Raw genomic sequence first — 25,592 nt, forward strand, 5'->3', positions numbered from 1 at the left:
TTTAAGTCTGCTTTCCTATTAATTATTTGAAATATGTATTTGGGATTTATAGACAGTGGAGAGCTTTTAATCTCAGCACACAAAGTACCGCTACTCCTGTGTGTCCCACCAAAGCTGTTTCGGAGATATTTGTAACTTGAAAACAAAATGTCTTGAATCAACTTTTTTGGTGAAAAAAAGGTTCCATTAAACTGAAAAGTCGTCTTTGTTCTTGGTGTTTCTTAATTAATTGGAATATACGGTGAAAATTTAGACAATGTAGTGAGGTCTCTTTAGGTTTCTGCACCTGTAATATGTTTTATAAAATGTTGGCTTCATGATGCTAATTATCTCAGTTCATCTTAGTACTTGGTGGTTTGGCTTTGAAAGTAATATGCAGCCAGATAAAACATGGCTACTCTAACAGTGTATTAGGAGGCAATGTTTGATTTTGTATGGGTAGCTTTGAAATTAGGTCAGTCCTTATTAATGCAACATATTTGAATAGCAGTGTAGTGTATGATAGTGCACTTAGTAGACATATATTGTAGTTACAGTTATTGTATATGTGATGCACAAGTGACCATACTGTGTATTGTAAAAGGTATTTGTCACATCCTGACAGGAGGGGGATACCCTAGAAAAATATATCTGTTTCCAAACCAGACATATGGCTGCTGAATGTACGTTGTGAGCAGCTCCGAAGAACAAAAGAAAGATAAAACTTAGATTGCTGAAAAATCAAAACATGACTAATACAGAACAAATCAGAAAGCGGTGTTGATTGTCTTGCAGAGGCTTCTTCCTCCCTGCACCAGATGCACACATGAGAATATCCATACGCTACAAGTCCTATAGATTTAGAAAACAATTTTCCCAAGGTGTGAGAAGTCAGATGTGGAGAATTTTATTATCATTCTCAATATCAGGAGAAAAAAAGTCTGTAGTATGTCTTTTTTGGCAGACAAATGTTGCCCCCTGTGTACAGTTTCTCTTCATTGCACATTTTAAGCGTGAACATTGCAATTAATTATTAAAAGAGCTGACTGAAAATTATTTTCTGAAGCTACACCTACAACCTTTCAGGGCCAGATAGGGAGTGGACCTTGTGGAGTTAACAAGAGCAGGACAGATAACTAGAGATACGCAACCTCTGCATGGGAGTGTGTGCAAGGACCGCAACAAAGGAGCTGGGACTCTGGCACCTTCCTGAGCTGATAAGCAGAGCTGTTTGATCAGGAAGGCAAATGCATTTATCAGCATCTTCAAGGATCCCAATCAGCTTAACGTTCTGCTTCCAGATTATGCTGCTTCTTTTTTTTTTTTTTTTATTAGTTAATGTTCAAAGCTAGCGAGTCGTGTAAGAGTAGGGCCCCATTGTCCTAATTCCCCAAAATACACAATAGCCTGCTTGAAGGTATTCTTCTTTCATGAAGAGCTATTAAGGAAAGAGTGTGATGACAGCAGCGTTAAATTATCATATGAGCGATATAAATATTTTCCTGTTTTTCCTCAGGAAATTTGGAAGTTTTTATATATGCAATTCACTCTTCAGAAGGGTGCCTGTATTCTTTTCTCTTTTTTGTCTTCCTCAAAAAAAGAAAGAAGAAGCCTCTTTTTTTTTTTTTTTTTTTTCCTAAAAGGAAAGTGGTCTTGTAAATTCACAGACATAGGAAAGGCAAGTGCAATAATCTAAGCTTGTTTTTAAGTACCCGGTTTTCAAATGGATTAAGTGGTCTTAAGGTCTAATGCAATATTGTTTCTCAGTAGACATCCAGGAGATCCTTTTTTTTGTATAAACTCTCTGCAGAGAATGTCCTCAATAACAGAAAAAACTTTGCAAATGCTGGTGCACAGTGGAACATTTTTATTATTATATGTTTTATCTATGATTGCCAAACTATTTTAATGTAAATTGTAAATATATTAACAGCAAGAGAATATAAAGTATTGTTGTGTCTTTGTGATTTCCATACTTTATTTTAATGTACCATAACAAGAAACCTAAGTGACATCATTAAGTTTAAGGATACACCTTCACCTGAACTTTTAAAAATGTGAGAGTAAAGATTTACGGGTCTATAAAAAAAAAAATCACTGTGGTGTGACTTGTACATTTGTAATAAACAGCACAAAATTTTAAATTCCATGTCTTCTTGATGAGGAGTTTAAAATTCTTATCCCATGGATAAAATCTAAGTCTACACTTAAAATGTTAAGTCTGCACATCAGTTCTTTCACACTGATGGATCTAAATAAACGCTGGAATCCAGGACTTGCATAGAAGATACATAGTGGGACCAGTGCTGTTAATATTTTCCTTGATAATATAGACAGTGAGATCAAGTGCACCCTCATCAGGTTTGCTGATGACACCAAGCTGAACGGCACAGTTGTCGAACCAGAAGGTGTCATCCACAGGAAGGTGGACAAGCTGGAGAAGTGGGCCTGTGTGACCTTCATAATTTTCAACAAGGCCAAGTGCGAGGTCCTACACCTGGGTCAGGGCAATCCGTGGTTCCAGTACAGGATGGGGGATGATGTGACTGAGAGCAGCCCTGTGGAGAAGGACTTGGAGGTGCTTATTGATGAGAAGCTCAGCATAAGCCAGCAATGTGTGCTCACAGCCCAGAAGGCCAACCATATTCTGGGCTGCACCAAGAGAAGCATGGCCAGCAGGTCGAGGGAGGTGATTCTGCCCTTCTGCTCTGCTCTTGTGAGACCTCATCTGGAGTACTGTGTCCAGTTCTGGAATCCTCAACATAAAAAGGGTATGGAACTTTTGGAATGGATCCAGAGGAGGGCTACAAGGGTGATCAGGGGGCCAAGCACCTCCCATACGAGAACAGGCTGAGAGAGTTGGAGTTGTTCAGTCTGGAGAGGAGGAGGCTCAGGAGAGACCTTGTAGCGACCTTCCATACCTAAAAAGGGCCTACAAGAAAGCTGGGGAGGGACTTTTTACAAGGGCATACAGTTATAGGATGAGGGGGAATGACTTTAAATTGGAGAGGGAAGATTTTGAGTAGACATTAGGAAGAAATTCTTAATGATGAGGGTGGTGAGGCACTGGTACAGGTTGCCCAGGGAAGTTGTTTATGCCCATGTCTGGAAGCGTTCAAGGCCAGACTGGATGGGGCTTGAGTAGCCTGGTCTAGTGGGACATGTCCCTGGCCACGGCAGGGGAGCTGGAACTAGATAATCATAAAAGTCCCTTCCAACCCAAACCCTTCTATGATTCTACTAGCAAACCCTACTCTGTAGGGTTGTCTTGAAATGACTGTTTTTAAATAAATGATAAAAAGTGTTATTCAACAGGTAGACTGTGCTTTTATTGTATTCTGTTGAAATCATGTGCAGTGCTCGGTTGCTTGATGTGACATTTGATAAGCCTCTGGCCACAGTGGCCACATTTGATTTAGACAAACTAGCAGCACTTGCAGGTGCTGTCTAGCTTTGCTTCCTGTACTTTTCTTCCAGGCACGTGTTCCTTTTCTAACCCACTTCACTAATGCTGTCATGTTTACGTACGGTTTTAGAATCCTTTTTTCTCAGTTTTTTATTTTCTAACAGAGTACAAAGAGCTGTATTTGACGTGCAGATTGAAACAGAATATTGGAGAAAATTTTTATGATTTGTGTCATCAATCAGGTCATCCTCCAGTTTTCCCATTTTTTTTCTGTAATAGATATTTCCGGTAGCATGTTCAATGCTGATACTTTTTGTAGTTGTTTCAATATGCTTAAACACATGCTGACTCACCATCTAGTGCCTTCCCATCTGAAGAGGATTACAAAGTGCCTTGAGCACATGTGCAGGGAGGGTGGCTTTGTGCAGAGCGAGGAACAATCATTCTCCTGAGATGGCCAGGTTAGTTTGCAGAGGTGGCTTTCCGGTAGTAACTTGTCTGTCTTGTGTTTCTCTACTGGAATTCTAAAGCTTGTTTCCTTGTGTGTTTGCCCAAGGCCTTGTTACCTTGGTACTTTTTCATATCTTTTAAGGAAGGTTTAGTATTGGCAAGTAGTCCTGATCCACTTTGTGCCATTGTATATGTAAGAAGTGTTGGCCTCCAAAGAAAGGAAGCCAAGGCTTCATGCTATTTCATTCACTATCAGTGAGAAAATTAGCAGAAATCCAGGTGCAAAGGCAGTCAAAATGTGGGGATTTTTTTCACTTAGCTCTTTTGATGTCCAGTTCGCAGTGGGGTCTTCTGTTTCATCACCACTTAAGAATTTACTCTGATTATTATTTTAGTTAAATTACTGTTGTCACCTTTCAAACTGCAACAAAATGTGATGGCAGATTTACTAAGTCTCAACTGAAAAAATGAGAAACTTGGAGCAAATCCTAATGCATACTGTTATCATCGGTCAGCTTACATGCTAAATATTTCTGAAAGTAATATGCACATTATTGACAGTAAAATGAGAGAAGCAATTTACCTGTGCCTGCACTCAGCTGCTTATTGACTTAAATTGTAATAATGAATGAGCTACCACTCTCCTTCCTTCTGGAAGATTTGATGCATTCTGGGAAGGAATGACAGTTCAGTCCTTAGGATCAGACTGCTTAAAACACAGACATGAAGAAAATATCAGTCAACATAAAGATTTTCTTATAAATTTGCTAACAGAAGAATTAGTCACATCTTTCATTATGGTGGGTTGCTGTATATGAAAGATAGATGAGTTTTAAGAGTGCATGCATGTTCTGTTCAGAAAGAAAAAAATCTGATAAACCAACTTCTGTTTCCTGCCAGAAATATCATAGTTATATCTACTACAGTTGTAGTAGATCTTACATGGTTTTGAATCTAATTCACGAATTTTTCGTTTGTCCTGAGAAGTTCAAAAAGCCATGTTACCAGCAAAGGTTCTGCTTTCTATTGTATGTTCAACCTCTGTGTTATGAGATTCATCATGTGAGGATGGCTGGAAAGACACCTGGCTAGGGCATTGCTGTGTCTTGGCAGTTTCGTGCTTTATCATCAAAATTTCATCTAACATCCTCCATTAGGGGAGCAGTGGGTGTTGCAATGTATCTTCACTGCACCTTTGCACTGGTATGCTTCCTTACTGCTACTCAGCTGTTAGTTGTGACCCTAGTACTTCCCATTTTATAATGGCAGTGTGGTGAAAACAGTCTACATCTGGGGTTGAAGAACTGGTAATATGCCTGTTGGGGATTGCACATTCCCCAAAGCTGCTTATTTCTTGAATTCATGCTTCTCACCAGTAGTTAGAGGAGCTGATACTTCTCACGTAGCAATTGGACATGTTCATGTGTAAGGAGTTTCTGACAGATTATGTCAGTTCATTTCTTCTGAAAGGGAAGGAAATGTGGAAACTGATAATGATATTTCCTTTGTGGGGTTAATTCGACGATGCAGTGTACTTTTTTGGTGTGATTTAAGGGGAATCAGAGCTCTTTATCAGTTTGCCTTATTCACTGAGTCTTTTACATGAATATGACTCAAGTTGGTAACCCCTGATTGGAAATGATGTAGCAGCAAATCACTTTCCACAACAAGAAATATCGTCCTGAAAAAGAAAAAAGAAAGGAAGAGAATAAAACAAAAATACTAGCAGTAGAAGTCATGTTTCCATGAGACAGTGTACACTGGAAGTGAACACATCAGTGCCACTTGGAGGTGGAGGCTGTACTCTACTGTTTCATGTAGAGGGAAAAATAGTTTTGACTTTTAGCTTGGAAAAGGCTCTGTGAACACCAGCGTTCTTCTTTTAAACCAGAGAATTTTAGAAAAAAAACCAGATTTTCTTTCTAGATATGTCACCACCATGTGAGTGTTTTCCAAAGAGAAGTGGCAGAAAAGGTAATATTAAATTTTCTGTCTTGACGCAGGATAAATTAAGGATCCTTCAGTGACTACAGTTTCTTTTTCCTCTTGCATCCAAATATTATTTTGAAATGCTTTCCGTAAATCCAGATGTTTCATTAATTTCTTTACCATCATTTTAAAAATACAGTGGGGTTTCTTCTGTGTCACATGGCCAGTGGGCTACAGTGGTGAAGGTGAAGTATCAGGGAAGTCACCCAGGGTTGTCCATGCTTCCTGCATGCAGAAGTACTTGGCTCATGAATGATCTCTGTTTCTCATGACACTCAGTCTTTTCGGATTTATAAACTTATAGGAGGTGACAAGTGGCCTCAATTCCCACTGGCCTTTACAAGAATTGATAATACATGGAACACTGCAATAAACTCACCTATTGGGAAGTAAATGCAAGTTTCCTAATTTGTGACTGCATGAGAGATGCTTAATGGTATAGTTTCCGGAGAAATAATTAAAAAAAATAAACAAAGCCCAGCACTTTTACTGTCTATTAACAGAATAGAAAAAAATTAGTGTGGTTCTGAACAGATGTTGTTTTACAACTGATGGTAAAATGCTTCTAAGTATACAAGTCATACAAGCAAGAGATTACAAATACAATGCTGCTTAATTTGTTATTGGAATAGTGTATTAACAGCATAAGATTTTAATTTTTGTCTGCAGTACTGTTCCTTATGTTTGAAAGGGTGCCATGTGAAAAAATTCAGGACACAAGATCATAAAGCAAAGCTGAGTGGTTTTATTCCACCTGAATTGCTAATAAGACTATGCTACAGTGTAAAAAGAAATGCCCTCGGGGCTCTCTGGAAATTTATGTCAAAGCCAGTAATAAAGCATGAAATAAAATCACTTCATCAAAAATGTCTTTCATCCGCCAAATAGTATAATGACAAGAAACAGTCTGACAAAGTGCTTTTAACAGTGTTGAGGAAGGTACTGAAGAATATATCAGGATTCTCATGATGTAATTAAAACAATCGTCAGGCTGATTTTACATTATTGAGAAAGTGACTAAGTGAAAACTGTCTCTCAGTTGCCTTTTACTTCACCTGTTACTGGTCGATGCAAAGGGCAGATGTAATAACTTACTGAGCCATTATAATTAAGAATTTTAACAGGATGCAGTACATTGTTTTGTTACAGATGCCATTTTTTGAACTTTGTGGTTTACAGAATTGGCGTGGTGTGTTGCTACCAGGTCTGTTGTAATGCAAATTCACACCTCAGTTTCCCAGTGTGATGGTTCGACATGCATCTTTGCATACAGATAGCAAGAGAGACCAAAACTACAACTGGATGAACTAGTTACAGTATACTCTGACAATCTTCCAAAGTGACTTTTCTGTGACCATATGTAGAGTTTTCTACGTTTTCTGAATTGCAGGAGGTGTTTTTCAAATACATCCCTGTTCAACTTTTGCGTTCAATTCTAGGCGGCATCTTATGCAGAAGGCCCTATTTGGTGAACAGTGGGGTTTTTTATGGCTGCACATTTTGTGTTATCATATTAAAACTGTGAAGATCTGCACAATTAACTATAATACTACTGCTTTTCTCAGGGCTTTTTCTGCCTACATCCCCGCTGGCCTTTTTATTGAACTGCATCACTCAGAGCAGTTTTCTGACTTTTAGCTGCTTAGTCTGTCCTCTCAGAAACAGTAGTGATGCTAGGTTAGAATAGCAAAAATGGTGACAAATAATTTGCTCCATGCAGTCCAGTGACTGAGCCATTCAAGGAAGAAGCCAACTCCCTTGGTCTGAAGGATAGGTATTTTGTCCAAAGATCGTGCCATCAAGATTGGCCAAAATGCTTGTTAAGACAAGCATAGGAGTAGTTAGAGGTATCCCTTTTTTTTTTTGTGAGATTACTTTGATTTTGTATTGTCTTTGATATACCTGGCTGCAAAGTAATAGTGCTTGGAAACCAAATACTTTTTAAAATTATTCAGTTCAAATCCAACCTTGTGTTAAGAAAGAATACGATGCCGTTTTTTTTAGAACTCCTACAGTTACTTTCTTCTGTGAGAACAGGGTAAATTGGGATACATCATGAAAAGACACACCCAGAAGTTGCTTACTCTATCCTGCCACTAGCAGGACTACTTCAATATGCATAATTTCATACAGATGTTTGTTTAAGTTCCTAAAGCCATAACCTCTTAGGCAGTCTTTTACAGTGACCCTGTCTGTGCCGTCAGAAATATTTTCGTCTTGTGTCCATCTGGACCTTTCTTCCTGCACTTAAAATCTATGATGTCTTGTTTTCTCACTGTGAGCAGAGAGGACGGATGTAGCAGCCTTTTGTGCTTCAAAATTCTTGTGTTGTGTTTGGAAATTGGCTAGTTTAATAAATCTACTCATAACATATGGCTGTCATCTTCCAGCATAGATATTAAATTATTTCTCCCACTATTTCCTCCACAGAAGTTAGACTTAGTCTTCCTTGCTACTTGCTTTTTCCACTCTTTCTGTAGTCTTCAGGTGTCATACTGGAAAGGCCAGCAGGTAGATGCAAAACTGCTGCTTAATTTGCCATACTAATGCTAGCTCTATAAACTGAGGAAAGGTTGATAGGGAAACAGAAAGTATCACAACCTTCTTTCATTTCTGTTTCCTGAGGAGGCTAAATAACATTTCTGTAAAATTGCTTACAAAGTCTTTCTGATTTAACTGACTTCACAAGAACGTGAGGTGACTTAACAACTGCCATTCTTCAGAGAGAGCTTGGGCAGGGGGCACAATTACTTCGTATTTGCACAGCAGAAATGTTATTTTTGTTTCTTTGCGTAGCAATAAAACCAGTGCTTTCTAATGGTTGCATTAGCAAAGGCATTTTAAAATTCAATGTGAGGGACAATAAGCGGAATAGTACTTATTAAGACACTGAACATAAAGTATATGTGCTACCTTTAGTACATACAAATAAGGAAATGCAATTTTTATGTACATTTCTTTGGAATAAAAAGGTGATTTTGATCTTTCTAACATAAATTTGGAGGTCGGGGGGAAACAAAAAGGTTTTCAGATGTATCCTAGTGTGAAATTAAATGTGATCAGGTTATTTTATCTTGATACATGTGATTATTTAAGAATAATTAAAGTATAAAGGTCTGATCTATCAAGCCAAAAATATCCTATGCAGTTTCTTACTAACGGTAACTGTGGGAGCTTTAGTTTCTTCCAAGTGGGAATAGTAAATTGTTCATAAGATTGTTTCTCCTTAGAACTTGCTGACTGCTGTTACTAATATCCAAGGATGAGGGACTTTTCTTTTGGTCACTTCTATTTCTTAAGTGGTGCAAATTTCCAGTATTTTTTAATGTTCTATAATTCTCAAACATTACTAAAAAGTCTCTTGGTAAAATGGATGTTTGTAGAGATAAAACAAATGTGAAGAACTGCTTTTTCATGCCATATTGCCATCTGCCAGAGATATGACTACAACTCTAAGTCTTTAAGTAAGTACTGAAATTGAGCAAATTGTTTGCATCAAATTATCTGACAAATTAAGCATCTCAGTGTCATGAAATGTTTTAACACAGATAATTTCCATTAATTTATTTAGTACTCATCTGAAATCCAGTTGAATCAATGGGGACCCTTTCATCAGTTTTTCGAGGGCGTGATCATTATTTGTCAGATAGCAGAGCTTGGAACATGAAGCAGAAACACTGCAGTAGTCCAGGATATGAATAACGTACATGATGTTATTTGATTCGAGTCTGGGCATGTGTTCAGGTATCTCTGATGCAATTTTTTTCCATATGAAATCCCAGACCTACTCTCCCCTTAGAGTAAATGAGGAGGGCAAAAAGCCGAAGCAAGCTATTTAATATGATTAAATAAATATGAGTAGCAGCAGAGAAATGTGTGGAACATTTATTAATCAAATTGATTAGCAGCATAGAAAAAGAAAGCTTTTTCTTTTTCTTTGGGCAATGAGGATATGCCACTATCCGTGGCAGTTCTAGATCTTGTTTGCATTGACACATTCACAGAATGACATTTTTTTACAGTTAAACCACAATTATGGTGGAGTGTTTGCACCCAGTGCTTTGGAATTGCATGGTGAAGTATTCTGCTTTAGCTCATTTTGTGGAAGACGCTTTATTTCAGTATCAGTTTGATCACTTCATAGGGCATTGCTTCCCACCTTGATAGATTCTTTGTGACGGTCATCCCAACCCTAATTCTACTTTTAGTGCTTGTTAGTACGAGCTCATTTGAAATGCACCGGTCATTTCATGCCAGGAGGATTTCTCCCCAACAGTATGGCTAGTATGGCTGTTGGACCCCACTTCTGGGACACATTCTCTTCTTTGGCCTTAGCCAAAGCAGGGATAATTTGATAATGCTGCAAACCCATCTGAGCTAAGCTGGCATGTGTCTGTTTTCCAACTGCTTTTCTTCCTTATGCCAAAATGGTATTGTATGCATTGAATATGTAAGTATAATCTAGAAAATATCTCTTGCAGATGAAAAATACCGGTTTGGAAGCACCTACTTTGTGTTATCATGAATAAAACTACAGTAACATCCTCAGAGTTGCTTTTTAATACCTTAGGTTTGTGTGCTCAGAATTAATATCCCTTGACTCTAGACTGATTTTTGATAAACCACTGAGGCAAAATTCTCTGGAACTTCAGTCCCAATACAACAATAGCAAACTGTTACCTGGTTTCTTGATGCTGGAGAACTCAAACCCACTAAGATGGGGGACTTCTAGTGTGTCTGCATCAAAACAGCTCCATTAAAATTTTAGCTCTTTCTGGATTTCCTGTTCTGTGCTTCCATGGTGCAGTAGACTATGACTCTGATTTTCACATTTGAAGTCTTCCTCAGATACTCTAATTAGCTGTCATTAAAACACTTGCTTCCTGCTGGGGGGGCTTTCAGCTTGTCACTGGGCGGCCACAGGCAGTATAACATAATGCAGTTGTTCCAGTGCAAAAAAGAAAGATTCAGCAAGGACTGAGATACCCATAATTAATTCAGGTAATTGATACGTGATCTGAATAGTCTATGAATACATAAATGCTAGGATGCTTCAATTGCTTAAAGCAGCAATTATTATTATATCCCACTTGTTTGGATTACATACATATTAGTAGATCTCTTCTCATACTAGATGTTTTTTTAAATTCCATTCATAAAAGTGGGTTATTTAAAAATAAAAAACTGAAGTAGGCTAGCAACAGAAATGTTGACAAGATGTTATAAGTAAAACAAAACAGATAAAAATAGAAAAGTTAACACTAACTCAATGTTTTTGAACTTCATACACAGTAAAATATGAATGCATTTTAGGCTGTAATATTACAAGTACCAGTTTGTTGCAGAAACTCCGTCTAATCAAATTAAACTTTTCACTAGCTGCTGTTTGCATTCTGGAGATAGCAGATTACTAGTCCCAGATCTGAGCTAAAATTAGTTAGCTCATCTGTGCATTCTTCGAATCACAGGCTATCTTGAGTTGGAAGGGACCCTTAACAATCAGCAAGTTCTGTCACTAGTCACCATAGAGAGGAGATCAGCACTTCCCTCTCCCCTGCCCTCCTCGACTAAGTTGTAAATGGATGGTGATGAGGTTGCTCCTCAGACTTTTCTAAGCTGAACAAGCCAAGTAACCTTAGCCGTTCCTTGGAAGTCTTGCCCTCCTTCACCATTTTGGTCACCCTCCTTTGGAAACACTAATTATTTTGATGCCCTTTGTATATTGAGGCACCCAGAACTGCACACAGTACCCAAGGTGGGGCTGCACTGGGGCATTGTAGAGTGGGACAGTCATTTCTCTCAACCAGCTTGCTTGACACATCCCAGGACACAATTGGCCCTTTTGGGTGCCGGGGCATGCTGTTGACTCATATTCAGCTTACCATCAACCAAAAGCCCTGGGTCTCTTTCTGCAGGGCTGCTCTCAAGCCTCTCGTTCCCCAGTTTGTATGTATAAACAGGATTACCCCATCCCAGATGCCGAATCTGGTGCTTACTCTGCTTGAATAACATACAGCTGGCAGTTGCCCAAGCTATCTAGTCTATGCAGATCACTCTGTAAAGCCTCTCTACCCATGAAAGAGTTCACATCTCTTCCTAGTTTGGTATAATTGGCAAGCTTATGTGATGTATATTTGACTCCTCTATCTAGATAATTTATAAAAACATTAAAACATTACCTGGCTTCCCATTTGCTATTTTACTCTCAGTACTAGAAGTAGCGGTGCATGGAAACTGGAATCTCAGTACTGGAAATAGTGGTGAGTGAGAACAGGAGTTTGTGGTGGACACCAAGGTCAAACATAAGACACCAGTGTGCTCTTTCAGCAAAGATGACCAGCTGCATACTGCACTGTGTTAGGACACTATCTGGCAGGGGTCAAGGGAAGTGAACCTTCACCTCCCTTTGTGAGACCACATCTGAGTGCTATGTCAGAACAGGAAGCATATGGACATGTTGGAGTGACTGTGATGGACACCACTGAACTGGCCAGGGAGTTTCATACATGCCATGCAAGAGTGAGCTGTGTTTGGTCAACCATAGGAAAGGATAGTGGAGGGGCGACCCTGTTTCTGGAATTCTGCACCTAAAAGCAGGGTTATAGAGGAGATGAAACCATAGGTTTTTCAGAGATGCAGTCTTGGGACACAAGTAGTGGAAACAGGTCATCATATGAGTGTTTAAGCACCAAAACACGTTGTCTGGAGAGGCTGTAGGCTTCCCATCCTTGGAGATGCTCAAAACTGATCTGTATGGAACCTGTAGTCTGATCTAACTGGAGCTGTGTGGTGAATTGTGTCCTCCTGATTTGATATAGTTTGCAACATGGAAGAAAGACTGTTACTCTTCAAAGAAAATGCCTTTGGTTTTACAGGCATCTCTTCTGTTCTAAATGTGTGCAGAGATGTATTTTTAAACACTTTCTTAAGCAGTGCAGAACAGCACTGCAATTGCTAGGCTATTATCACGTGAACCTCTTGAATTACCATAGTTGTCAGAAAAGTCTATTTAAGTTACTTTCAATGCTTGATGGCAGTGGCTATATCAAAGGTAAAAGGTGACAAACTTTGCATGTATTTGGTGGATGTGGAGCAGAGCGGTTACTAAGTACACATTACATTGCAGTTATGTTCCTGACTTGTTTTTGCTGTAGCAGCTTTGCTGCTGAGTGTCTCACCAATTTGTTTGGATGGCTGATTGTATCACGGCTGTAGAAACTGATTTACAGCAACAGGCATCTTTCAGAAAGTTGAGGCAGTCATGTCTCTTACTCTTTAGCATGCTGGTGGTTGAGCTAGCAATTCATATCAGCTACTAGCTGTCAAGCTGTTTGTTATCTGGGACCTTCTTCATTTCAAACTGAATATTTACTTGTTTATGCACAAATATGTACAGATATGTACAGTGGGGCTATCAGTCATTTCTTTGGCAAGACTTGTTTTGATAAGTCTTTATGAATAAGCCTAGGCAGCACTGGCAGCTATCACGCAGGAAACATCCTGAAAGATCCTGAGGCAGGATTTTGTCTTCAGGCTGTGGCTATCTCCTTCCCAGAGAAAAGCACAAGAATCCTGATTGTCAGTTAACAATGAGATTGTGCTGCTGCAACCATGCAGGCAAGGATGATATGCAAGGAAAATGGTATGCAGGATGAGCACAGACAAAATCTCTGAAGTCTTATATATTATCAGTCCCCTTTAGATGATATTGCTGTCTACAGCAGAAGCAGTGGTTGATGTAGTGCACAGCTGGGTAGAAAACGGGGCCTTCTGGGCAAATTGAGAGGCCACAAAACTATGGTAGCCAGGTCTGACAGGCTCCAGCCTCTGGGGTGGATTTGCGCTGGTTGTCTCAAAAGAAATGGCCTCAGTCGGCTGTAAGCTGTAGTGGGCTCACTGTCCCACACTAAGTTTCCACAGACAACTTCATAATTTGTACAGTGAACCATGGCCATGGACACAAGGTCACAGTCCTAGCGAACTTCTCCACTGCAGAGGATTTGCAGACAGGGATTGCTCTGGAGGCAGCATGTGTTACAGAAGCTTGCAGGGCTGTGATCTGACTCTGTCAGAGCTGGCCTTGAGTACAGGTAGCCAAACCCCCAGGAGCTGGAGAAGAGGTTGCAGAAGAAGACTGCGTAGGCAGGTGGTTTCAATAGGGCCAGGGAAATCATAGCTCAAAGCCTGGGCAAAAGTGTGGGGATGATACTGAACAATTTTGGGTTTTTTTTTTGTTTTTGTTTTTTTTTTTTGAGAAGGAGGGGGCTGTGGAAGACTTCCCAGTCTCCTTTAAATCAATGTGCCATTCTGAGTGCTTCATAAAAGAACTTAAAGCAATCTAGTAAACTGAATGTTTCATTACTTTCCTGCTATCTTTCCCATTTTCTTAGATAGGCAATTTAAGCACCATTATTTTTACAGGTTTTTTGTATGTGTACACTCAGTCAAAGAGTATTTTGGGAAAAAAACGCACACCTTTTTAACGTCTGAATGGTATTTTACAAAGAATTTCCTTTTGGGATAAATATATGGTGGAATATTTTTAATGAATAAATATTTCCTCTTGCATAGTCTACTGATATGACCAAATTTTTAGATTAAACCACTAAGTAGCAATCCAGCTAGCACTTTTTCTGAAGAAGCTATGCTGTATTTGAAGCATTGATCAAGGTGTTAATATAGGAAATACAAACAAAAGATTTTCTACTTTAGTAAAAATAAAACTCAGTACCCTGTGCTCTCAACATCACTGTCTTTTTCAAAGGAAAAGAAGTATGATATTTTTCTGAAAAGCTTAAGTATTGTTCCTTCACTGTTAGTATTGAGGCTCATACCCAACAATTGCTTTTTGTTTGTAGGGCAGAACTTTGGGATTTTCTCTCTTATTGTTACACATTCCACTGCCTGAGGTGTTTTCCTTCTAAGCCTAAAATGTATTAATAAACCAATGTGGAGGAATTGCTCTACTCTAGCTGTTCACATGTACACTCACTCATACATCTCATTGTCATAATGCTGTCTATGAGCTTGCACCTTAGAGTGATTTTGGGTACACTCTGAAGAAGGCTATATGATACAAGAGATCATAAGTATAGCTAATTATCTTGTCTTATAAGGAATAAGGTCTCTATCCACTGAAGGATATTTGCACAGCAGAGAGAACAAGAAGTCTTCAGAAGTCTCCACCTTGCTTATAGGTCTATGTTGAGATACTGAAACTAAAACCCTCTGACTACAGATAATTTCACATGCTGTGTGAGAGTTACCTCCCCTTCGTCTTCCTTCCCTCTTCCCTAGAATTGTCCAGAGGCTGTTTTCCTTTTTTCTCCTGTCCTTGAAAGATGAGCTAGTGACTGTACCTGGGAACAAATTACCAACTCACACTCAATTCTTCTGAAGTATCCTGGAGGATCCTTTGTAAAGTGTAGTAGCAACACCTGCATTTCTTTCCAAAACAAGACGATATAGTCAGATATTCACCAGGCCTTGGTCATCAATGATGCTTTGAGCTCTGCTATTTCTTTGCTTTGGCTTGTGGCAAAAAGCTTTGTGAGGATTGAAAGTGTTTTGATTGGAAGTGTTTTATTTAGAACTCAGATAAATAAAGAGATCTACAATATACTGAAGGCAAGGTCATGTCGTTGCTTTTCCAAATGTCTGTGAATTCCTTAAAAATATTAGAAATGAATCTCAGTTTTCTTTTAAAAACATTTTCTCAACAGGAGTTGGAAAGGTAGTTTCCTCCTCCATATTTGAATTAAAAAGAGATAGAGAAATATTGTTTTTCCCAAATACATGGTCTGTTGCATGACAAAATACAGCAGTTCTGATATAGATTAGATTTAAAAGAAGTAATTCTTAAATTCTTAATTAAATTAGTGTTTGGATCAGTCAGTATGTTTAAACAGAATATGCTCTATCAGCAGTCATTATTTCCATTGGCAAATAAATGCCTACGAAACATCATGTTTGGGTTTGTACTCAGGAAAAGTAGTAGAACCCCAAAACAATACCTTCTCAGTTCTTGATGCTTTCATGTTGTATGAGCCAAGAAGTACAAGATTGATTAATTGGCCAAGAAAACTCAGGGGAAGAAGGACATTAGCATTCATGATTCTAGAAGTGATTCTACAAGTTGTGATCCAGTGAGCTGAGCCAGTACTTCAGTATGGTGTTAGGTGGCCTGTGTAGATTTTTATAATGGATCATAAAAAGAAAAGGTTCAACATGTTCATTCACTAGGTACCCATATGAGAAATTATTTTATTTTTCTTTTAAATACATGATACAATGTGTAACCACTGATATATTGATTGCTTTTCTTTGTGCTTGTGTACCTAACACTATTATAGAATTTACTCAAAAATATATACCAATAATGCATTTATTAAAAAGGGGATAATGATAACAACAAAATAAAGTAACAAACCAAAACACCTGCTAGTACCTATGTTTGGCATGTATTTAAATTCTTTTCATTAAGTCATGCACTTTAAAAGATTTTCTGTCCAGTATAGGAATACCCAATTGACTGCTGGGAATGACAATGTCTACTTCAGGAAGATGAAGTATAAGGATTGCAGACTAAAATCAAGGTGAAATAGTAAGCCTGCAAGAGAAAAGATTAGAGGAGTAGTGCTGAATTAAGTACAATACCTCTACAAATTCCATTGCATGCATTCTTCGTATAGTAAATTTACACTGCACGTTCAAATTTACTCTGTTCATATGGTAACCTATCATATCCGCATTTTCAGCTGCAGAGTAGTAAACAATTCTCAAGAGGCAAGACAGGTTTTTACAAAGTAGATTCTTTCATATCTTATTGTAAGTTTGCTTATTTTTGTTTGATCTAGGTTGTTTGTGTGAGTATGTACCGTATTTTTATTAGTTTTTCAGTTGTGTGAGGTTTTTGTAAGATAATAATGTACCAACACAAAAGTGGATATGTCCTTTGGTTTTCCTTTGTGGTATTAGTCTATAAGTTTAATTTGTTCTTAATATTTTGCTGTGATGATGAGGAAACTGTCTTTATTCATAATTGTATTGTTAGTCTGATGTATTTGAATGTTATCTTCTAACATGGCTGGATCTGGCAATATACCAGATCAAAATAATAAATTCTGTGTAAATGATCAGAGAAGGTGCTACACTAGTTCTACACTAAGACCACACTGCAGCAGCACTAGTTTTTCAGTCCCTGTGTCTGGATTATACACAGTTCTTCTATAAATGTAATGTCTTATTTTGTGGAAATTGTGTGATCTGTTATTGTGTACTTACATGCAAGTAATTTATGACTAACTGAAGACTTTCACTTTAAACTACTAGGGAAAAATGTGTCTCTCACCAGTCTGCTGTATGTTATTTTACAGGAATATTTTACAGTATCATATATATATATTTTACAGTATCATATTTTCTTAATGGACTTACAACATTCTTATCCATTTGGTGTATTGAATTCAGTTAGTTATGATTGTTGCTTGGGCGTTGAAAGTAGCAAAGACAGGAAGACTTCCATGATCTTCTTATGATGTGAAACTCAAGTTTTGAGAGTGATGCAATTTTTTTCAGTTCTCTTTTGGGTAAGTTTAGTCCAAATATAGTACTGCTGCTCTTAAACTGGTGAGATTTGTATGTCTTTGGTTATTCATGCACTTCATTTGTCAGATACATGCTTGTGCTAAATCAGTTGGCAGCCCCAGCTGTGCTAATTGCACACTGTTCTGGAGGCTGGCAATGATTCCAGTTCATTGGATGTTATATAGCATATGAAGGTACAGTTGACTTCTTTATTTTCATCTTATGGACCATCATGATACATCCCTTGAATAAACTCTTTTTTGTTTGATTGTCTTACCTAAAACTCCATAACGTGAAGATTATGACATGCATTGACAGTTGACTTCTGCCTTTGTTATAAGAATGTAAATCTCTGCAAATCCACAAATTTCTATTGTACAGGGCATTTGCTTTTGTGTGGAGTGGTTTACTTTTATAGAGCATCTTTTCCGTCTGGATGACTTGTCTTTTCTGGTTACATACACTTTGTTGCACATTCAGAGTTTGCGTTCTCTTCCTATAAGGCCCGTAAATCAGACATTCCTTGTTGTCTACTGTGTAACATGAGATCTATAAGGCAGATTTTTGTCCTTGGCATGACAACACAGTTTATTTGTGATAGAAATGGTGTTATTTCTTCAGATCATCATTCTGTCTGTGAGACTTAACTCATTAAATCAGCACTAGGTTGCTTTGTGGACATGTGCTGGATATGATGAGCTGCATCTAGTGTAAAACATTTGGCTGCCTCTTCTGGACATGAAGTATATGTTCTGTTTATATTTTCAGACACTTTTTTCCTTTTGATATTTTTCTAGCTTGCAGCTTTTGACTGTTATAATCCCCAGTAGAAAATAACATCATTATCCTGCCAGAACGCTGAGATTTCATAAATTCTTTCCTACTCCAGAAAAAAACTGAAATCGCCACTCCTTCCTGCAGTTACTCCTGAGACCTATATGAATCCTCGGTTCAAAAGGTCCTGTTGTCAATATTAAGTTATTATATCATCTTTCTTTATTCTGTGTTCCAATAAGTAGCTATTGGTAAATTCCTGCAGATTATCCACATGGCGTCTTAGTAAATGGCCTGTTAATTAATTGAATTTTTTTCCTTCATGGTAATTAGAATATGATGAATTTTTAGGGCAAGTTTTCTTTTTATTTAAAAATATAAGATTCGTACGTAAATCACTGAGCATTTTAAACATTAGTTAGAAAAAATTACCATAACATGTTAAGTACCGTGAACGACTTTTTTTTTCCTCTCGTTTGAGGTGAAATTGTATTTCAAGAACTACTTCTGTTTTAGAGAATCTTTACCGATTTCCAAAACCTAAATTAAATTCTCATATACTAAATGCAAATTAAGAATTAGGAAATGGTGATAAGTCAGTACTTCAGGGCCCTGTTCAGCTTAGACAGAACAGAGAGACAAGGCCACAGGAGTTTGCAGACATATTATACGAGCTTTGAGCATTATATAGGCTGCTTTTTTTTGCTCTTACCCAGATTCTGTGCCCATCTTAATCATGGTCAGCATTTGCTTCCTTTTCAACAAAGAGCAAAGGAAAAAAAAGTCACTGTCACCCAAAATTATTTTAGTTTATTCTTTTAGATCAGACAGCTGTGTTTCTCAGCCTTCATAGCGAAACAGCTTTTTTAATTAGGGACTATATAATATTGAGTTGGGTTTTTTTTTTCATGAGTGCTCTACATTTAGCCCTACCTGCTCTTCTGTTTTGAAACTGGTGTGTGACAATATCTCCCAGATGGCCATGACACCATATTTTGTAGTACTGAGCCAGCAGTTTTTCTCAGTCTAATGAGAACAATGCATTTTGCTTACATGCTTCCACAATGGATCATCAGGGTGTCTTCTGCAAGAATAAAAGGGAAAATAACAGAAGTTGATTTTGGAAAATGTCAGGATATAGTTCAAAGCCCAGTGGTTTATGTTTGAAAAAATACATTACATAGTTCATTCCCCTATTCGAGCTTCTTTTATACTCCTGACTTCAAGCCAGATAATTTTAATTTGGTAAAATCTAATGGCTGTTGAAAGGGGAGGACTTTTGCTGCTTCTTCAGTGCCTACTGCTTTTCTCCACTCTTTTGCCAGCAGCAGCATTTTTGTGGCTACATCTTATGCAGGGTAGCAACAGATCCAGCTCAGAAAGATCTTCACTTTTGTCACCACAAAGGGAAATGGTGGGAGGAGAGCTACTTGAGACAAGAGAAAAGTGTGATCATGTTTTTTGGAGTTTATAGATTTTAGTAGCAAAGTAACCGCAGCTCTAATGGATGCCTTTTCATGGCGTGCTAATCAGATTCCTTTTTAAATCATATTTGTTCAATACAGTAAGTGCTTGATATTAGCTCCTTCTCTCCTTCCTTCATATGATCCTTTGCACTTGGATTTTTTTCTGTTTCCGCAGGCATTGGTGAAAATCATGCTTCATATCTAACAAGGAAGCAAAATCAGTCTGCATTATTAGCATTTTGGATATCCTGTATGTTGTAGTTTTCTTTTAGTGGCAAATCAGCCCATTTTTTTCTTGATTTCAGCTCACTCCTTACCCCTATATTCATATTCACACTGAAATACTCTGAGTGGTGAATTTCCAATGAATTATGGCATATCTGGAGCCTTTAAATTCTTCTGGCTATGCATGGTGTGCATTCAGTTACCATCAGTAGCACGCAACAGTTACCAACCAAATGCATTCTTTTCATGTCTTATTATCTAAATGAGTTCTATTTCATTGACTGTATACATAACTGTCTAAGAAACTATTTCATGATCCATGTTTGAAAATGTCTACATTCAAATATTGTGTGTTCTTATTTGGGGCTTTCACACTCCAGCTTTCTCCTAAAACAGCAGCAGGCAGAAGTGATGTTGATGGTGTCAGTGAGCACATTGCTATAGTTGCCCTTAATTTTTCACTGTGGTGGTACAAGTCCTCAGTCCCTGTTTTTTAAGCTTTGGCCTCACTTTTAAATGCTTCTGCAAACGTAAATTCTGATAGGCCAGACTGCTCACTGTCTCCCACAGCTATCAAGTGAAAAAACACTTGGTGTTGATATCAATATACAGACAAATACATCTAATCAACTTAATTTTAAAGCACTGAAATTTGCGCAAGATTTATTTTGACCTTCTTTAATTTGTTTTAATTTGATTATCAAAGGTGTCTGTACACCGATACTTAATATTCTGTGCAGTTTACCCATGTATAAGTTCAATAAGTAAATACAATGAATTCTCTATGCATTTTATCAGTAGCAAAAATGTTATTACCAAGAAGACTGAGACTGGATAAGCAATGGAAAACAGATGCTTCTCCCTTTTTAAATAATCTTCAGTTGTGATCTGCAGGAGGATCAACAGCAGTGCAGTTACAGACAAGTAAGCACATGGCAGATGTTACCATGATTTTGTTAGAGCAGTTAATGCTAAGACATGACTATCTTAAAAGATTCTTGGACACAAATAATTGTTTCTAAGGGAGAGGAGCAGAAAGACAGGTGTACCTACAATAATGGCTTCATTTCCATATGGTTTGCAGTGAATTTTGTTTTCTTTCAGCAAGGAGTTTTACCTATGACACTACTCCCTGCTTTCTCTTCTATCCTTAGTGTATCTTCTTGTTTAAAAATGAAAGACCATTCACTAAAATCTGTATGAATTTGCACAGGCTACTTACAAATACAGCTAAATATTTGCTCACTGTGCTGCTGCAATACATGACATTTTATCTTCCAGTGCTCTTTTTTAAGAAGCATAGCCTAAGGAACTGAAGCCCCTAAACAAACCTGAAGATAATCAGTGTGTTTACTGTATTCTCACAAGTGTAGAAATTACGTGGTAGCCCAGTGTTACAAAGTATGGACAAGGAGTTGTCCATACAAGTATGGACATTTCTCATATGTGTTCATGAGTGAGTTACCTAGTTGGAGGGAAGTATGAGCACGCAGGCACAGTTTTTTTTGTGTAATGCTAAAAAATGATAGTTCTGTAAATCCTGAATAGGATTTCTTGATAGGAAAGATGCTAGCCACTGGCTAATACTGCTTCCTTTTTTCCCTAGAAAGGCACATTTGAAGCCTTCCTTATTCCATTTCTGTCCTTGAGAAGTGAGGTCAGAGATCTCTATCTGAAAATACTGCAAATCCTGGGGAAAAGAGGGTGTGACTAAGGTCAGTCCTGCAGTGCTTACCCAGAAGTGACACAAAGCTAAATATTTAGGGAATTCTATAGGTTTTGAAGGCTGGGGTTTGCAGACAGGCATTCAGATGCAGTTCTGCAGGTTAGCTGTGTTTTTGGTTTTTTTAAACACTGATGTTGTAAAAATGCATGAAGGCCACAACTGAGCAGGATGTTGTGACAGGCATTGTACAACCATAGTATATGAATTAATCTAAAATTATTGCAGTGAAAGCATCAAGAAACGGAGAGATCAGTGCAGAAATTGGATGTTTGTATTCTGTGCCACAGAGCAGCACAGCTGAAACCCTGCTGCTTCCCCTACTTTTTAAAAGAGTTAGTGATTACTGGCTCTACAGGGAATCTGTACTTGGTTACTGTGCAGCTTGGAACTGGCTGCAGAACTGATTCAATTGAGAGTACCTTTGCAAGAATCCTGTCAAACTTCCTTTAATGTTGGTGTTTCTAGGAGCTTGACATCTCATCTTAGGCAGTCTCATATGAATACTCTTTTTTGATAAGAGAGCGTAAGGTGTTTTCTATTGTCATCTTTCACAAGTAGCTACTCTTTCTTCTACGTGAATGAGAGTCACTGAAGTTCTGGATGGCAGAAGAAAGACTTGTGCCTCAGGGAGGATATAGTCTGGAAGTGAATGAAATAGTGGTGTGTTTGACCTACTGGAAGACAGAAGAATTGTTATATGTCTTTGCTGAGGAGAAAAAAATGTTAATGTGGTATTTAATATGTTCAAGTTGTGACAAATGCTTGTTCACTGGTAAAAACATCAGAAAGGACAAAGTCTTCAAAGCAAAGGCGTAAAAATTTATTTAAAATGTATGAGTCAGTTGAGTCAGGTGTGTCTCTGTTAAAGAGGAGAGCACACCAGTTTACAAAATCTCGAAGTGTTTCTTTCTCATCTTAATTACCGGATTCCCTGTCCCCGTCTGTCATTGGCTGGGGCTCACGTTGTTCTGCAATCAGTCACCCTGTCATAGGCTTTAGTTTATAGTCCTTTCCTCTTGAGGGGGTGTTTATTCTTTCAGGTTATCTAATTTGTGTCGACATGTCTGGAGAATGGTTTCTTGTCTGCATGTCGTCTCCTGACACAAAACAGCTGCATCTTGCAAAACAGTTAAACATGCAAAATGGCTGAAGCAAAATTTACGAATCCGTTCTCACAAAGTGTCTTTGTATTTGTACCACAGACTTTGAAATATAAATATAGATTATAACAGGTGTCATTGCGTTATCTGATGAGAACAGCCCAAGTATTTCGAATATTTGGATATGCTTATGAAACAACTGGAAACCAAGGTTTGAAGATCCTTTGTTTGGTGTGTCCAGAATGCATAGAGCAGGATTTAAAGTATGGTCTGTCTTATACTGAAAGAAGTGTACCTAAATTATGTTTTTGTTGTTGTTGTTGAGTGGATATTCAATGACACCAGTTCTAAATATCTCTTTCAGAGAGAGGCTATGTGTAGGCTAATATAGTTTTCATAGCTCTCAGATATAAGGAAAACTGTGCAAAATATCCATAGTAACAGAACTGATATCTTATTTAAAAGGTCATACATATCTTCCTGGCATGGCAAAAAGCTTGTAGCCAGCAGTCCTTATGCAAAAATCACTTTTTACCTCCCCACAAAGTTTGGCAATATTTCTTTATATCTATTGAATTGCTCATATCTCAGGTATTTTTATAACAAATCAGAGATGACATTATTATCCTTCACATTTGTGTACTATGTAGAAATAATAAAAAGGAACGTGAACTAGTCCTAATTTACCTCTGTCAAATCAAACATGGCTAGCAGCCAGGCTTCAAACATACCTTCAAATATAATAAGCAGCAAAGCCCTCAAAATATCAGCATTGTCCCCAGAAAACATTATCAGTGAGTTAAAAGCAAAATGAGTGGCAAATCTAGGTTATCTAGACACCTTTCTACTAATATCATTTAGTCATTGCCATCATCACTGCCATTCTATATCATTCATATTTCATCACTGTTGCAGGCACCAGGAGCTCTGTGTGTTTGGTGAAGCAGCATCCTTCTTAACACGTGTCTTCTTAGAACTGAACTGTGACTTCCTTTAGGGAGATGTGGTCTAAGGGTACCTATAGTGTATCATGAAGGAAGTCTTTCCACTTTAGTTTCATGCTATAAAGTTTTCTCAGAACTACATTCCATTTTGAAAGTGATTAAATACATTAAAAAACCTCTCCTTTTGTTAAAAAATAGTGTATTGTGATTTTTTTTTGACACCTAAAGCTTACCTGTGATAACACATTAATTTTCTGACAACACTACTGCTATGTCAAGAGTTTGAGGCACATTTCCTACAAATGTAAGAATGATTTTTATTCTTAGAATCAGCTAAGTATTTTATTATTCATATACTTACAGGTCCATGAAGTAGTGATTATCATTTTGAGCAGCGCAGGGTTTCCAGCAATACTGAATTTATTATTTTATTATCATTTATTCAGACAGTTTTTCTGGTGATACTTTGGCTTGCAGCCAGAGCAAAAGGGCTTCCTGAGAACAGAGGCTGTATTACCTATATTGCTCTGTTTCTTCACTGATGAATCTGGTTAATTGTGTTCAGGGAAGAAATGCACACCGCCATCTTTTGAGCTACTTTATAAATGCAATATTTGATAAAAAAGGAAATTTCAGTTTGACTGTATGAACATGAAAACTGACTCCTACCATAACACCTTTTTTTGTTGAAATGAAAAATTATTTTAAAAAAATAACAGCACATAACCAGATTTCAGAATAAAAAGGGTTGTTTCTCGTTTTCTGCTGCAAGAGAACTGTAATTTTTAGATAGATCATAAGTCTTCTGATTTTTTTTTATATTTACTTTTTAAATTACTGTGTGCTGGGAAGGAGGCAAATAAAAACGTCATTGCTAACATACTGAATAGCTGAACAAAAACTTGACTGGGGATTTAGTTAACAGGAACGTATTTCTGGTCAACACAAATGCTAATCTCAAGACTATTCAAAGGTCTCTCTCAATTATTCTTGCTGGATCTGTTCCACATTTATGGATAGAGTATGTCGTTATTGAACCAGGGGTTAAACCTCTTACTTGTAAAATAAGTTCCTGCTATATCCGTCTGTGGATATGTCAGGAGCAATGATGATAGCAGAGAGGAAGGCAGGCAGCTTCTGGAAAAATTACATGTAATCTAGTAGTTATAAAGTGGCAATGAAAATTTTGCATAAACCAAAAACCTTCTCTTCCCTATTGATCAACTTCCCTAACCTATGCATTTTTTTCCTGTGTATGAACTCTGCTACTGCAGTAGTGAACAATGTTGACTGCTGAGGTATGGAGCTATTTGAATGGAACCTAAAGGAAAACTCCACTTATTGTATGCCATGAATTATTCCTTTTGTATGCCAAAATCCTTCTATTTCCATCTATCAAAAGAAATTCTATTTTTATTTAATTGACTTGTGTCCTGTATTATAAATGTCTGCTCATTAAACTCAGAGTGAATTTCAGCAGAATTTAATAGAGCAGAAGCTATTAATAATCCTCAGAATTTAGTTCTTAGTATTGTCCCAAGTAATGCCTAACAGAAAGAATAGTGTTATTTTTACAATCTTAAAAAGTTGTAAAACATTATCTCAGTATTATTCATGCTAAGAACCTATTTGTGAAATATCCAGTTCTTCCACTCCTGCTCGGCGCAGGTATTCACATCTTCCACAAAGATGTGAAGGATAGGATTTCGCAAACACAACCAGACACAGTGTTCTATACTGTGAGCAGCTGTACTAAAACCAGGAGGTCTAGGACTACAGTTTTGAGACCTTAAATAATCAGACTTCTCATTGCTACTCTTTCAGTCTTTCAGCAAATGTTCATTTGCTATGATATGTTAGCGTGGCAGGAATAGTGTTTAAGTCACAAGACCAAAATATGGACCCTGATATCTCTTTCTGGCTTAGATGGGAGGTGCCTTTACACTT

The 25,592-nt window shown here is 37.7% G+C and overlaps 1 protein-coding gene across 3 annotated transcripts in view; it reads left to right on the plus strand.

The window, feature by feature from the left end:
• The window catches only part of TRPM3 (transient receptor potential cation channel subfamily M member 3), a 248,459-nt gene that overhangs the window by 785 nt on the left and 222,082 nt on the right, over positions 1–25,592 (plus strand). The gene's annotated exons all lie outside the window — the stretch shown is intronic.

Source organism: Cuculus canorus, chromosome Z (assembly GCF_017976375.1).
Source record: "Cuculus canorus isolate bCucCan1 chromosome Z, bCucCan1.pri, whole genome shotgun sequence".
Classification (NCBI taxonomy): Eukaryota; Metazoa; Chordata; class Aves; order Cuculiformes; family Cuculidae; genus Cuculus; species Cuculus canorus.